Raw genomic sequence first — 17,650 nt, forward strand, 5'->3', positions numbered from 1 at the left:
TTATTTTTAGATTTATAAACATTAATCAGAGTGATAAATCCAATAATTTAAAAATTTATACATTATTAATCCTTCTGACTTCCTTAGCATTTGTACACTTAAAGAACATAAATTTTGGCACTCAGATTTTATAAAAGACGAAAGAGTACTATAACATAACCTTTTAACGAAATGAGATGTTTCACGTTCTTGCCACAAAATATTGCATGATAAAGTCCCAGTTGAAGAACTAACCAGATGAGAATACCATATTCTCTTTTTGTCCTTTGAAATATATTGTTCACTCATTGATTGTTGGGTTTGAGAAAATTCATTGTCATGTGAAGATTCATAGTCTAAAATTTTACTTGAACAGTCAATTTCAATTTCACCCTAATCATTAAGGTTTAGTGTACTGCTGTCTGTCTTTTTGCATTCATCTTCTGATTCACCCAATAACTTAAAAAGCTTTGTGTGTCAATATTCTTCTCTTTGCAGTAATGGATGGCAAATAAAACTCTAAATTCTAAACTGTATTAAATGAAACTAAAAGTAGACCGTAAAAATGTCTCCAGGCTTTATACCGTCTTAAATGATGATGCAAAACTTTAGTCAACACAATGAAAAAACTGAATGATGAGATAATGATGATTTATCTTACAACTACATCATCCTTCTGGACAATTCCATCATTATTCTATTTTCTTAAATTTTTTTCTCCTTAGCATTGTTGGGAATAATTGACGAGTAATGATGAAATAATTCCTAAGTTGATGAAATAGAAAATGTTCAAGATATGAGAAAAATAAGATCATGAATATCCCATAATGTGTGATTTTTAAAACTGTCCAATGGTGCTACATGATAATTACAAGATAGAATGAGTTTTATTGTTTAAAAATAATTAATTTTAATTATTGTTTAAAAATAATTAATTATAGATCTTCTTTGGAAGATCTATAAGAAAAAATAAGACAAGGAATATTAGTCTCTACAAATCGTGAGAATAGCTCAAAAAAGAAACAAAAAAACTAAGATTGGCTTCAGTGGACCCAGATAGTACACTGGGAGCCAATGGAGAGAATGTAAAGGTGGGGGGCCACACAAGCCAGGATTTAAATACTTCGCTGTGGGTATTTTTTTTGGGTCTTTAGTCTGGAGAATTTCTTTATAAAATTCATTTCTTAAGATTTTTAAAATGATAATATATGCACATGTCCTTCCCCAAATTTTTTTGCTTTCTCTTTTACTATGGAAATTTACTACAAAAAGATAGTGCTCCTAGTGTGAAAGTTCAGAGAAAATCTTATGGAAGAGGTAAAAATTGAAATGGACCTTGAGAAATTGGTAGGATATGCCTATATCAAGTTAAGGATAAAAACATTTAAGGCTGAAGCGATAATAATTAAGGCACAGAATCACAATATATTGAAATGTTCTTTTGTGACTGTCAATTCTTGAGTATTTACTTTTTGCTAAATCTTATTTAATCCTTACAAAACTTTGAGAGTGGTGTGTTATCATCCTTGTTTTATAGATGAGAGAACTGAGGCAGAGAGTTCAAGTGTTTTGTCCAGGTCATACACTGTGTGGACAGAGAATTTAAACCCAGGTCTGCCTAATTCTAAGGCCCTCAGGATTAAGATGAAATCTCTCAGCTTCCCAGACTTAGGGAACTGTCAGTGGTTCACTCTGATTGGCACTCAGGGACTTAGAAAGAGAAACAAGATTGGAAACGTTGTGCAAGATGGTTCAGAGAGAATGAAATACGAAGGACCAATTAGGGTAAGTCCGAGGAGAGGAAGTAAAGCTTGACCTTGGGAGGTGGTATGAAGGTAACTAAGTTGATTTTAGAAATATCACAAAAGTAGACTTGTGGGATTTATTAATATTGATACCATAGGAAAGGAAAGGAAAAGCTTATTCAGAGATTGTTGGCCTGAAAACCCAAAAAGATGCCCTAAATAGGAAGTAAAGGAAGAGAGTGCCCACTGGAGTGGGCAGAGCTGGAGAAGTAGGAGACTGAATTCACTTATTCTTAAAGCCCCATATGGTATTCAGTTGCAAAAGAGGAATAAGTGAAAATTCCAATCCAGTTGTCATTTGATAAGCATCTGCTAAATACTGAGGTTCATTCTGTATACTTTCACATACTTTATTCATTTAATTCTCACAGAAAGCTCTGAAGTAGGCAGTTAGAGAATCAAGTGTGGAACTTCGGGGAGAGGTCAGTGGTGGAGATGAGGTTGCCAGGAGACAGAGTGAAATAAGTTAAAGTACAAGCACTGAGTATCTTCTGCGTGCTCAGCAGTCCCAAACTGAGCACAATAAAGGACATAAGAATACTAAAAGATGATCTCTCTTTTAACAAGTGGTGTGGATGATTATTTGAAAGAGAAGAAAGGAACTAATTAGTAGAAAAAAGTTTAAACTTGAGAGAGTGCATAACACAGGCACTAAATGTTACAAGTTTCAGATGAGAGATATCCGTGATTTCTGGTGTCAGGGGAGATAATGTGCATCTAGAACTTGAAAAATGGATAGTAGTTGACTAACTGCTGAAGAATACATAGGGCTTGCTTTGTGTATGAATGAAAGAGAAAATGAATGAGGACATAGCAGGACATGTGAAATTGATATGTTTATATGACAATGATGATATCAGACTGGATGGGGATAAATTAAGATTAGAAAACATTGGGGCATAAGAAGTGATGTTTGTGGTGACAGATTACAGACACTTGGTCAATAAGGCACGGCTGATATCTGGCATGGAAGAGAATCTTTGAAAGATTTAAAGTAGGACAGTGACACAAAACCAGTATTTCAGAGAGTGTGATCAGGCAGCCCTCTGCTTAAGGTATTGAAAACAGGAAAATTTGTGGAATAGTGCTAAAGCTGTTGAGTCTAAAACGTGGTTTGGAAGGAAGTTGGGGCATATTTCACAAGCGATTTTTTCATGGGGGTGGCGATGGGAACTGTGTATAAGTGACTTAAGAAATTAATATTGCAACTCAAAATGCTGCAAACTATCTTGACAATTTAAGTTCACACAAGAGGTAGAAACTTAAATGAGGTCTAGATATGAATAAGAAAAGTGAAATATGTGTGACTGTTGGTCAAAACCACAGTGTATGAAGGAAAGTGCTAGAACCAGACCTGTTTATAACCTAACAGACAGTAATTGCTTCCTTTTCTTCTTTGGCTGATTTCTGTTGTCTTGCATTGTTTTATTTTGATTCTTCAGAAGTGGCCGTTTAATGCATGAACATTACAGGCAGTGAGAACAGGTGGTTAGGCATACAGACTCCAGAGCCAGACTGCATGGTTTCAAATCTAGGCCCTAACACTTGCTTGAAATTATAACTTTAGTCCAGTTAATCAATCTCTTTAAGTCTCCATTTCCTCCCCTGTCAAATGAGGCGGATAGTGGGATTGTTGCAGAATACATGAGCAAATGGTCAAAGTGCACTGAAAGGCCAAAGCTTTCCAAGCACTTAGTTTTTTAGAACCACATCAACAGCATACTAGACCAATTTTGCCCATTCTAGTCATCTGATGTCTTCTATCCTTGGTTCAACTATCTATATAATGTGGGTAATAATACATAATTTATAGTGTTATACTGAGGTTCATATGAAAAAATCCTGCATTATATGCATTAATGAGTTTGGTTTAAGTGTCATCTAGAAGAGTTCTACGAACCATGTTAGACTCTGTAGATATAGCAGTGAACAAGTATGTGTGATGCCTACTTCTCCTTTAAAATAGGATCATAGATACCACTTTATAGGGTAGTAATGGACTAATTCATGCATAGACACATATACTTAGAACACTACCTGACTATAATATGTACTATTTAGATGTATAGTGGTAGCAGTGGTGCTCAAATATAGCAAAATTATGGTTTTCTACCCACCACTTCTTATTATCTTTCCGATTTAATTATCATATATTATTATCATCCTCTCCCTAGCAAGTCTTCCTTTACTGCCCTATATACACCTTCAAGAAACATTTTCCTTTAAATCCCTGTTGCCTCATACCTTGCCAGATACATGCTATGTTTATTGAATTGAATTCACGATGTATAATATTTATGTCACTGAAAAAAATTATTGATGATCATCCCAGAGCAGCCCTCTTTATTCATTCCTAGAAATAATCTTGTTATTTAGAAAGATGACAGGTTTCTAAGCATTGCAAATAGGCCTTGTGTAAAGATTCTTAAAGGAGTTATTGGTAGTATCTCTAGAGACGGAGTCTCAGAATTAACAAAGCTGGGTTTGCTGTGTGTGTCAGTAAACTGCAGCAGCATATAGAATTACACAGAAGTGAGAAAAAAAGAGAGAGAGCCTACACTTCATTACGGGCGTGCGTAGTTCCTGGACTTGGCTCCATGAAAGTTGCCTTCTGATTATTTGAAGTATGGGGAATCTATTTAAGATAAATGTATCCAATTTTCATAGTTGTCTCAATCAATCCATTAAACATTCTAGTCATTATAAATAGCTAGAATGTGCAGAAATAGATCCAAGCACTTCTGAGTGGCCGTGATTCCTCTGATGCTGCTCCTACTCTCTCAGTCAGCTTCATTGTGATAAAGGGCATTAGGTTTGGGGAGAAGGCCAGTAAATAAGAATTCTCTCCCCACAGTATAATGTTCATATCACTTTACTTTCTCTTTGTACATGTAAGGAGAACAAACTGAAGACCTAACATTTCATTTTTCTTGCTTTCTCAGAATTTTATCTCCAGCCCTTTTGAAAGAGGTGTCAGGTTCTAGAAGAATGTCTTTGCTGTGAGGGAACTTTCATTACAGTGTCGTTTTGGTCTGGCCTTGTCACTATTAATGGCATGGACCTGCTGTCAGATAAGAATAAATTCCTTCTCAGGTAGCCTACCGGGACTATTCAAAGCTTTTTCTAAAATAGTCTGAAAAGGAACAAATAATACAGAGTAATTTGAATTGCTGAATGAGAAGCAAGGAAAATTAGGGCTTAATCAAAGAATTATCAAACTAATTAGGTGTTATTTATTAATGTGTCATGTCTTTTAATAATCTTATCTGTCGTTTATATGCAAGAGCGCAGATTAAAAAAGCATTCTAGTGATTATGTAAATATATTCCCCTAGTGCTATTCTAAGGTTCATTTGGGTGGCCCAGAAGATAAAGAATAGGTAATTTAGGGCTTTCTAACCATTCAACTAAATGCATAGTTCTTAACCCTTTTCTTAAGCAAGTCTTATTTTATTTTATTTTTTATTTCTAAAAGCAGCCCTGTTTTAAACATAGAAATAAGTATGCCCCATGCCTATTTTGATATAACTAATTATAAACTAAGTAGTTTGATATCGCTACTTTCAGAGAGACCTAATTTGGTAAACAAATATTCCTTGTCCGTAGCTTTTATTCCCGTATAGGATGTTTGTGCAAGATGAAGACAATAATGAATTTTGCAATATTAACATTAACGTTATAAGCTGAAGACTGTTCAACCAGTCACTCAGGATTTTTTGATCAGTTCTATGACTGCTATTCTAGCCTAATGTATTTTATGTTTTGGTTTTCTAAAATATTCTATGTTGAGGCACTAATACTGTTATTCCCACATAGTAGTAATAATTATTCCACACTTGAAGATAATATGTTTTGCCTATTTATCTCCTCATCAACATCCAAGTTGATATGCTGAAAGTCATCCTATCAGTCAGTCTCCCAGCAGTTACTGAACCCCTAGTATGTACTCAATGCTGGTGGTCATAACATGAGTTTCAAAGTAGAAGGAGGTAGCGATCTAGTCAGAAGTTATTACACATAAAACAATGAACAGTATAAAGAAGCTTGGGGAGAAAAGTGGAAGAAGGTACTAATTAAAGACTAAACTATATGATGCAGATTATACTCACTATAAACACCTAGAGAAGAAAGAGCCACAGAGGCTGGAACAGGCTTGATAAAGATGAGGTCCTAGTATTTCATCAATGTTTATCTTCAGCTTTATTCTGATTGTTATTATTAGTTGCTTACGATGAGTTTAGTATTTATCCTTATTTAGGTGGTCAGTTTTTTCAACCCAAGAGGGAAAAGGTAGTGATATAATTAGGTGTACTTTTTTATTTACAATACCTAGTGAGAAATAAATACAGGAGAAAAACTGAACAAAGTAACGTCTCATCATGTAGTTGTTATCTATACCGCACTGTGTCCTTCCGGATTAGACCCCGTGATACTTTAGTGTCTGTCCTTTGTCATGCACACTTAATTATTTATATTACATTTCTCAAATCCGCACTGCTCTCTTTTATTCAATATTTCTGCTTTGTGGTTGACATGGTGCTCTCCTGAAGAAAAAACTGTCACCTATAAACCATTTTTTTTGCAACCACTCACATTGTTTAGGTAAGGAGCACGTGTTTGGTAGACAAGGTTTGTAACAACTGTAATCTCTTAGAAATAGACATAGAAAAAGCACCAATACTCTCATATTGAAACATCCGGTGAAAAACAAACTGATGATTTAATCTTCTCTTATATAGAGTTTACATAAGATGTAAACCTTTTCCGTTTTCTATTCAGGACAATGATTACATTAATAATGATTTTTCCCCAGAGGATTATTTTTTGTGTAAATTATAAATAGCCTCCTGGCAGACACTGGATAAGCAGTGTGTATTTTTTTAAATGACAATATCAATTATACACAATTTAAACCAGGAAGAGAAGTTGGATGATTTCCAGATGTGTCATTCAGGTGAGAATATATTTGTGAATTTAATTGTGGTGTTAAGCCTATTACATAATAATTATTAACATGTCCCCATTTTATCCTTTATCTATTAAGCACAAGCATTGAAATATTTAAATTTATGTTATCTGCCTGTAGTTGAAAAGATATGGAGTTTTATCATCTTTATTAAAGCACCCAGTAGAAAATTCTCCACTAAAACAAAATGTCAACCCCTTTTTTCTCTTCCTGAGGTAAATTCCAAAACCAGAAGATTCTTTATTGATTGACTCTAGGTTCTTCCTTAGGCTTTTCATATCTCTTTGAAATGCTTGTTAGCATGGAATACTTTCATGTGTTAGGGACAATATGGGGGGAAAAAAAGGAAAGAAATTTTCCTACAGGTGTATATAAAGGATAGGACAATGGCAGCATCCCTTCCCTTTGCCAAGTTCTGTGTGGTGTGGAAATAGCTATAGGGGGTGGTTGAAAGGTATCAGACTGATTCTATTTTGTATGTATGAGATCTCTGTATAAAAGAGAAGCAACACTGTTTTTCAAATGCCATACAATAGCTTTAAAAAGTACCTCCCTGTATTTGAAGATAAGGAAATACACAATGAACCTTGAAAAACATGGCTTGCCTAGAGCTGAAGAAAAACTCAGTAAGTCATCCAGACATTATTCTGTGTCTACCCTTAAAAGAGTTTTGAGGACTATTGGAGATGGTGATGACAACATTGACGATGGAAAAGATTTACCACTTACTGAGAGTTAACAGTGTACCAGGCACTGTGCTAAGTGCTGCACATGGAATTCACTGAATTCTCACCAAAACCTAGGAGGTGGGTTTAAGTTCTCCACCTCATAGATTAGGAAATTGAACCTAGAGGAAGTTGCAGAATTTGCTCAGATAGATGGATATTGTCTCCAGCACTATAGGGAGAATTATAAATATTTTTTGAAAAGGGGGTCACTGCCTCTTAGGTTTTCTTTTTCCCTTCCTTTTCTTTACTCTGTTTTGAGTGATGTAATTTAAAACAAACACACAATTTCTATTTCCATTATAGTGTAAATTTGACATGTACTCCTAAATCTTGCCAATACAACTGCCAAAGGAAGCAGGCAATCTGCCGCTAACTTTTAGCTGCCTTTGTTGGTTTGTCAGTGAAGGGAATCTGGTATAGAGAGTGTAAGCAGAGTGGATGGTTATTCCATACTCAGGAGATCAGATGGCTTCTCACCAAAATTGCTGGAGGAATCTTGGATTATGGTTTACTTTTAAATTTCCTGGGTGTCTGTTAAGCTGGCCATAAGGCCTGATAAAATATCCAATTCCATCATTAGATTTTTAGGTGAATTTTATCCTTAGTGGTTAGAGTGACAGCAAATTGAGATGGAAGAGAACATAGAGTAGATTTATCTCTAAGGTTGTTGGTAGGTCCTGATGTTATTGAGAATGAAAACAACAGATTCTAGTAGTTTAGGAATTGATTTAGCAATTGACTGTGCCAGCTATTCTCTGTCAATAACATCTTTGGTAGAATCCTCAAGTCAAACAACCAGAAAAGATACGAGACGGAAGGAGACATTATTTATTTTCCATGTTTAGATAGTTTACAAAAATGTCAAGCCTCCTACCTCTTAAGAAGTGAATTTGTTACTCTACTTGAAAGTTATTTTAATGCATTTTGTAAATGTAATGATTTTGTCTTGGGAGCCATCTTTTCTCTTATTTTCTCAACTTTCTGTTTACTACTCACAGTCCCAATGATCAATAATTTGTTGTGACTTGATTTTCAGTCTTTGAATAAATCAATAAAGTGTGTTGGATCTCTGAAAAGTAAAATCGAATATAAAACCTGAAGTATTAAATTTTGACTTGAGAGGTATGATATATTGAATGTACTCATATTTAGGGATATGACATGTTATAATGACCTGGTTGGTAAATAACAACCTTATTAGAACTGATACTTTTGTTTTAGTAGCAATGATCAATTAAATTAAGTGAATAATAGCTCATTATTCATTAGTCCGAAAGTTAGCATGTGATGGGGGTAGGGGCATGCTTAGGGATATAAATAAAACTTGAGATTTTTAACTCAAAATTTTATTGAAATTTTGTAATTTTTCTTAAAAATTATCCGTTTTTAATTCTATTCAATTATGTCCTTAAATTTTTAAACATAAATATAATATTTTGAATTTAGGTCATGGAAAAAATTGATTTCTAATAAGATAAGCCACTGTTTTACTTCTATCACTCAACTCACTTAGAGAATAGACATCTCCATTTTGGTAAAGAATGTTAAACATGTTTGACATTGGAGAACAGCATCTCAGAGACCTAATTTGAATTAATTGTAACTTCGAAAATTGAATTGACATAACTGATGGTCGAAAACATGTGTTATTTGTATTTCAAATCATCTTCTAATGAAACAAGGATTAAAACATCCATTAAAAATATCATTACGCCATAATATAGGATACTGCACTTAAGATCTATTTTCTTTTAATTATTATGAATGTCATTGACTATAGAATTCTAAAGCATAATATAACAACATAACATTTGTACTGAATTGAAATTGTTTAACATTATTCTAGATTTCATCATATATTTTGTTCATTGCTTGTCCTTCTTTGCTATCTCTAAAATAAATGCAAACAGAAAGACAACATGCTGCTGTGCAGAGCACTACATTGGGAATCCGCACTCATGGATCCTACTTATGTGTCATTTAGGTGAATTTAGCAAGCTGTTCATTTTCTTTGAGTTTCAGTGTTCTCAGTAAATTCTTGTTTCTTCTGGCACTAAAATCCTATTCAAGTTACATATGTAGGGACAGACATAATTCTTTAAGCTTGAAATATACCACAATGGGTAATTTCATAGTCTTTCCACTTAAGGGTAACTGTAGATTCAGAATATATTGCAAGTGTTATATTTTGATTGAGCTGTTTAACTAATGAAGCTACCTTTCTTCATCTTTGAACTTTCAGCTCAGTTTTTCCCACTAATCGTGGATAAAAGTGTTAATGTTTCACTTTCATTGAAAGATTGGTACTCATAAACAACTTGGTAAAGAGTCTCACAGAAAGAAAATGAATACTTTGGTCTGGAACTATAAATAATTGAAAAACAGAAAACCAAAAAATAAATAAGTAAAATTTTATTATTTTTAATATTTTTTTGAAACTATTTTGTACTCTACCAAGAACTAAAAATACTGTGATTTGCTCTGTTCATATTCAAACACTCTAGAAACAGTATAATAGAGTAGCATTTAGCAACATTCATTTATTCATTCATTCATATAATCATTCATTTTCTCCTTTATTCATTTTCCTTTACCAAATATGTACTGGCATTCCAGATTCTGTTCTCAAGTTGCTCATAGACGAATGAGGATAAAAAAAAACAAAAACAGCAACAATAACAAAAAATCCCAGCACAGACATGTAAATAAACAAATGTATTGAGAATCAGACAATAAAGTGTGCACTGGGTACCCTGGGAACATAAAGGTTGTGAAGGGAGTGGGTAGAAGGGAATCAAAGAAGAGATAAAAGACATTTCATTGGATGACTCCATGGCAAGTAGGATATTTGCATCCTAAGTACATGAGATAGTTTTTATTTTTATAAATTGAGACTGCAGTCCATCTAATATGCCTCATTAATCTCTTTTCCTATCAGCTTTGGCCTTTGTACTAAAAGAAAAACATACAATTCATATTACCTATTTTGTCTGTTTCTTCCATCTTTACTGTCTGCCTGTTGCCTCACCTTATGTATAAATATGATTTGCTCTGGGGTTGACAGAGATATAATTTGGATAGCTAGAAGGGACTATTTAGGAAAAGTGAAGAAATAGTAATTCTGAAAGTCTTGAAAACCTTCCACTTGACAGTCTATCTAGAACTGTCAAAATGAGGTCAGGTAACTAAATGTGCTACTTGAGGTCAATTTAGTATCTAATTAAATAGAACGTGACCACTGAAGAAAACTATGAGACTTTTCATCTTAGGAAGTGAATATTTAAAGATCTTCTAAGAGTTATGAGTCATTTATGACAATAGATAAAATAATTAGCATTTATCTTCACCTTCCAAATACATATTCAATAGATAGAAAAATGAAATGGAGTGAAAAACCTTTATCTTAAATGCTCTTGAAGCATGACCTTGGTTAGGCCACTTTTCCTTCTAGAGACCATTTTTTTCCACCTGAAACATTAGGGTGTTGGAATAGCTGATTTCAAAGATCTCTTCCACACCCCAAAACTCTATGGTTATGATCCTGTGCATTTATTTTTGTTAAGTCCCAGACATCAGATATTCTGTCATAATCAGGGTACAAGGATAAATGGAACAATGATATGATCTTGAACCAATCTTATTTCCTTTCTTTAGCTGGCTTTTCCATGGAAGAATTATTTCTACCTTATAAATTGGAGATGAAGAAGAAAACATACTAATATTACCTTTATCATTTTTAATCAAAAGAATGTATGAAATATGTATTTGGCTACTATTCCTTGCTTTTCATCAAAGCAAATATGCAAATATATAATAACACATGGAAATATTAGGGAAGCTTTTTATCAGGATGCAAAGAAACCTTTCCAGTAGAAACATTTTGGCCTGGAGGATGCTCTTTGATCTAAGAGCTTGAAGCTTATGGTGTTTTAAACACCCTGGAGTAGGGTTGCATAGCCAATTTATACTAAATAATCCATTTGCTTAAAATTTTTCTAAAATCATGAAAAAGATCTTGAAAATTAATTACCAATATGATATATTTTTGCAATGATCCAACAAAGTAACTATGGCTTCTACTTCAGTGTCTTCTATATAAGTCCTCTGGCAAAATTGAAAACTACATAATTCAAGTGACAACAATGACTAAGTAATTAGTCCATAAACAGCATCTAGCTGAGTAAACAGGAAATTTCCTGCCCTTATCTGAGTATAACATTTCTCATTCATTCCCAGTTGCTCAAGCCAAATTGTCAGTCATCCTTGATTTCTTTCCCTCACTTACCACATCAAATTCATTTAAAAATCCTATTGGGTTTGTGTCAAAATGTACTCTGAGTCCATCCACTTATCTATAATTTATATGTTTTTCATTGACCATATCTTTAAAACTGCCACCCGTTACTCTAAATAGCATTCCTTATTACCCTTCCTTGATACATTTTTAATAGGATACTTATTTCCATTTTACTTATTTAGTTGATATTTTTTCTCTCTGCCCAGTAGAATCTCAGCTCCACAAAATAGGTGATTTTGTCTATATTGGTCACTGCTATAACTCCATATCCTAGGAAAGTGCCTAGTACTGAGTAGGTACTCATGTACGTTTTTTGCGCAAACAGCTGAATCTCCACTGCAACCACCTAGACCAAGCTCATGTCATCTCTCACCTGGGTTATTTCAATAGTCTCCAATTGATCTTCTGCTGCCTCTCACACCTTTCCTCTGCAAACATTGTTTCTCTTCACACAGCAGCCCGTGATCTTTTAAAAACCTACATGTCATACTAAAACACTTCAAAAGCTTTCTGTTGCCCTTAGAACAAATCCAAACTCACTGGAACAGCCGAGAATGCTCTGATATGAGCTTGCCTCTGCTTTCCAGCACCAATGACCTTTAAGCAAGCCAGGATGGCTCCTAACTTGGGCATTTTTGACTAGCCTTTCCCTGCCAGGAATCTTTTTATTGGACCTCTTCTGAGGTTTGCTTCTTTGTATTCAAGTCAGAACTCAAGTGTCTCCCCCTTGGAGACAGAGCCACTTCATACATTATGCACTTGTCCTGCAGTTTGTATACTTACACAAAGGCCCCCTGCTCTTCTCTCCTCCTCAAGACTCGGACTGGAGCTGCAACTGACCAGGGGAAGAGCTGCCTCTTAATTTTGCACAAGCAAGCCCTCCTGTTCAGGCTTTGCCACCTTGGGCAGCACATACCCAGAAAGGAGACTTTTTCTAATTTGCACAAATCTTCATAGGTTAGTGGAGTCCTGCTCAGTACTGACCCCATTCTTCCTTTTCTAACCAACTTAGTGTCATCTCTTTCCCACAGTCATTGTCTGCCTCACCACTCTGTTTTGATGTCCCTGCCTTTCTGAGGTCTGAAATTATCTGTCTTGCTTGTTTATTGCCTGTCTCCCTTCATCTTTAATGTAAGCTCCATAACAACAGGGTCCTTCTTTGTCTTCCCTATGGTCCCTCACTGATTTCGTTTGTACCGTTATGCCCAGGAACACTCACAACAACCCAGCTGGAAGAGACGTTACTGTTCTCGTTTTACCTTGAAACAACTGAGACTTCAGTTAAGTGATGATTGCCTGTTTATGTATACCCTTCACAAGATTGAGTGCAAGGGATGCAAAGTACATGTTTAGAATTTATCAGTACATAAGTGGGAGGTATAAAGATGCCTGTGACTGGAGTAAAAACCTTGATCCATCCACCCCATACAAACTCCTGAGCTTCAGATTCCTAATTCCTCATTTCATAGTCAAATTCGCAAGTCTGGGATTATTATATGAGTGGTGTTTTAATTTTGTTTTAAATAGGGTGGGAAAGGGAGGAGTGATTGGCGCTCTAAATTCCTCCGGTCCCTTCTCTCCATTTTGTAAGTGGTCCAAAAATCCAAGGCAGAGAAAGAGACACTCAGTAAGGAAACTTGAAGATCAACGTGTCCCTATTTTAATAAGGATGCTAGCATAATTACATGTATCAGCCTAAAGTATAAACCGTATTTTCATTTTATTTTAGTATTTGTTCAATTCTAAACTTTGAAAATATTATTCTACATGTTACAAAAAATGTCAGTCTAGGAACCTTGTGCCAATAAAAGTAATACTATTGCTTTAACACACTTGACAATAATTTTCTTACTCAATTCAGATCTTCCCATTTTATGTTCAGTCACAGATTCACAAATGCTTTTTTTTTTTTTTTTTTAAACTCAGTGACAAAGTGACATGAAGTCACTGACTGAGTTTTATTTATTTATTTATTTATTTATTTTTGGCTGTGTTGGGTCTTCGTTTCTGTGCGAGGGCTTTCTCCAGTTGCGGCAAGCGGGGGCCACTCTTCATCGCGGTGCGCGGGCCTCTCACTATCGCGGCCTCTCTTGTTGCGGAGCACAGGCTCCAGACGCGCAGGCTCAGTAGTTGGCTCACGGGCCTAGTTGCTCCGCGGCATGTGGGATCCTCCCAGACCAGGGCTCGAACCCGTGTTCCCTGCATTGACAGCCAGGTTCTCAACCACTGCGCCACCAGGGAAGCCCCCACAAATGCTTTTAATGATGCTGACAGAATGAATTGGGATAGGAATTTGTAATTATTCATACTTTTTAATTTTTCAAGATGTAAATGAATTTTAAGTCAGCAGTCATTTACTAGGGTGACACCTTCTCTGTCACGAGATCTATGGCCATTCGTTGTTTGCAGCACAGGAGGCCTTTCAAAGAGTTCGTAGTCTTCTGGGTGTACTCAGTACCTCCAGGAAAATGCAGTGGAGGCCCAAGGAAAAAGTAACTTTCATGCATTCGCATAAAAAATCTCAACATTTGTTTCAAGATTTAGTTGCTAGACTTTAGTTGCCTAGAAATGGTTTAGAACCAGGAAATCTCCTTTGATAAAAAACTAGGTAAATTAAACTTTAGTATAGTGAATTGCTTTTTCCTTCACATTACCTGAATTCTGCTCACTGCCTCCTTCTTGACTTGAGATTCTGAGTAATTCCATTCATCATTTCTAGCAAAGTAAAGAAAACATCTGTAACTTAGAATATTAGAAGGAATGCACACTGTATACTATCCCCAGTGGAATTTGACTAAACAATCATAACAACTTGGGTGACAAAACCTCAGAACAGTAAAATATTGGCAGCTTACAAACACGCAATTCAGGTATTATGGAAATAAGCCAGCCAAAATCACTCAAGGAACAAAAAGCCAATTCACTATGTTTGAATGTCAGAGGGATTTTCGGGTAATAGCTTGTAAAATGAAGGGCACCTTTAGAGTTCCAATGTAAATTTCAACAACCTGAATTCTCTCTTCAGAGAGTAACAATCTTCAGGAATTCCAAAGAAATATATTCCTAATAAAATGATAAGCCTCTTTCCTGTAAATGAGTTCTGCTATTTCTGTCATGTTTAATTTTATCTGTTGTTACGTCTTTGTTTTCTTACTTCAAAAGTCTGTTTCAAGTCCTCTTGTGTAATTAGATGGAATATAAATTGTAAATACATTGTAGGAAAAAGAATATTTTGAGTATTTACTATGTGTTAGATGCTTCATCACTTAATCCTCACAACAGCTCTGAAAACTCTCCTCATTTTATAAAGGCCATGAGGCTTGGGTACTTCATGAAATTTTCAAAGTCACACAGACTATAAGTGATGGAGCTGAAACTCTCATATTTATCTATTTGACTGCAACCATGTAGTCTTTATACTAAGCAACCTTGCTTTCATTATAAAATTCTATTTTTAATATAACATTATATTCATATAAATTCATAAATTATTATATTCATATAATTTTATATAATATTGTATACATTCATATAGCAAAATGGTCTCTGATTTCAATAGCATTCTCTGACATTATTTGAACATAAAAGAAGGCTTTTCTATAAGTCAGTACTAAAGAGTCATGTGTCATTCTCAGGTATGACATGCCTGATTTGTTTTGGTGACCCCTAGCAAAACAAAAACTTTTCCTGAGCTAGTAATTCCCCTGCCAGGGCTACCTAGCACTGTCACTATGGAGGCAAATGGACATCTGGCTTTTTCTTTTTCTTGTGGTGCTAATTCCCGACTGCATCCACTGTGTCACCATCATGCAGTTAGCGATTTTAGGGAGTGTAATATCGCTGATTACAGTCGTAAAGAATTTCTGATATAAACTGGATATTTTACTTTATGCTGCAGAAGCACCAGTTTGATCGTTTTAATAGTTCTATGAATTTTGGCATCCAGGCCTTTATTTCACCAGATACTCTCTGTCCGGAATCCCTTCCTCTATTCCTCCATTCTTTACCTGGGAATCTCCTTTTAGGCCTTTAAATGCAAGAATCTTTCTGTGACATCCCCTCTGTGTATATTATTTCCCATCTTCACACTGTATTATAATGATCTGTCTGTAAGTCTGTTTTAGCCATTATATTGGGAACTTCTTATAGGCAGAGTTGGGGTTTAATGGTTCTTCAGTGCTGGGATATAATAAGTGCTCACTAAATTTTAAAAAAATATAAAATAATGACCTCATAGTTCCTCCAGGAAAATATAAGAATATTTTGTAGTCTAAATTATGAATTATTCCCTGGGGAAAGAATTGAATACATTTAAAAATAAATTCCTAAATTGCTTATCAAGACTATGATTATACATCACTACTGTTCAAGAAAGTATTTGACAAGAGAGAAAGCAGTTTAGTTTGAACAGGCAGGATTCCATGCAGATATTTTTGAAAGCCTTAGTATTTAGAAACGATTTATGTATATTCATGGTCACTTGTATTTTAAGCTTTAGTTATTTAATTGACTCCTTCCTCAATCTTTTGATAGATCCTCCCTAGGTTTTGCAAACTACAAAATACCATCCTATTTTAGAAACAGTTTTTCAAGAACAGCTCTCAAGAAAGATTTGGGAGTGAATTTCCCCAAGTATACATCCATTTGACTTACAAAGATGGTGGAAACTGGGGTGGAAGCTCCACGCCTCTGTCTCTCTCCTGCTGCAGAACCCCTTATATGCGATGACCCCTTACATGTGATGACCCTTTGCCTGCCTTAGGCAGTCTGAGAGGAGCTTTCGGCACCTCAAATCCACTTCTTAGGAGCTGAGCACCTGAATCCCTGTTCACTTCAGTTTAAAACTGCAAAATGAAAATTATACCTACATTCTAAGCATCTTGTAAAGATTAAATAACTTAATACATCAAAACTGTTTGGGATCGTTCTAGGCACATAGTAAGCACTATATAAATGTTAGCCAGGGAAAAACAATGTGGATCAAACTCCTTTTTTAGTGTGCCCATCCTTACCTTTTCTTTGCTTACTGAAAAAGGAAATTCCATGTTGCATTATGTTTCCATCAAATCTTTGCTTTCATGAGGAAAATAATTAATACTAATATGGATGGATACTTTTCTAGGTATATGGCCTGCATGTCATGGAACAATATGCTTTGCTTTTGTGCATACTTGAACATGTTCAAGAATCAACCTGGATGGGTCTAACAGCTAGAAGAAAGTCCTGTGATGAGTGGAGACTAACCTCTTCTACTCAGCTTGACGGCCTGGGATCCCTCCCTTCTCGCCACCACAGAAGGTGGTGTGTGTGTAACTCAGGTTGCTAATCCACAATTCACCAAAGCAAACTAATTTTGACAAATTCTAAAAAAGGAAGACTTCCAGTAAGCAGGCAGGTCTGCGGACATTTAATAATATCTAGTTGTCAGTGAGATTTTAGAAGGTGCATATGCCCGCGTTGATTCTTGGGCTTAAAAGAAACACACAGCAGGAGTTTATGGAATGAAAATGAATGATAAAACATTTTGCAAGCATTTCATATGAGATCATATGTTAGTTAATGTTTACAGTTCATGGCCGGGATGGTTTTGGTTAATTAAAGAAATCACTTGGGATAAGGAAGTACTCAGAAACGATTGTGGGTTTTTATGGTTCATAATAAGCCCAGAGACTTGAGGGAGGCTTTCAAGTTTCTATAAAACTGAATATATTTTCCCTTTGGCCCATTATTTACTTAACTGCAGGTCATTTATTTTGGCAGGAGAAAATGTACCTGTTCAATATCAAAAGGCCTATGAATTTTAACCTTCTTTTATTGCTTTATTATATCATTTGAGAATTTTTAGCTAAATGAAAAAAATGGTGATTTTTCTATAT

General features: G+C 35.1%; 1 protein-coding gene across 12 annotated transcripts in view; it reads left to right on the plus strand.

The window, feature by feature from the left end:
* The window catches only part of TRDN (triadin), a 370,366-nt gene that overhangs the window by 147,973 nt on the left and 204,743 nt on the right, over positions 1–17,650 (plus strand). The window lies entirely within an intron of this gene.

This window comes from Balaenoptera borealis (genome assembly GCF_965194805.1).
Source record: "Balaenoptera borealis genome assembly, chromosome: 9".
In the NCBI taxonomy this organism is placed as follows: Eukaryota; Metazoa; Chordata; class Mammalia; order Artiodactyla; family Balaenopteridae; genus Balaenoptera; species Balaenoptera borealis.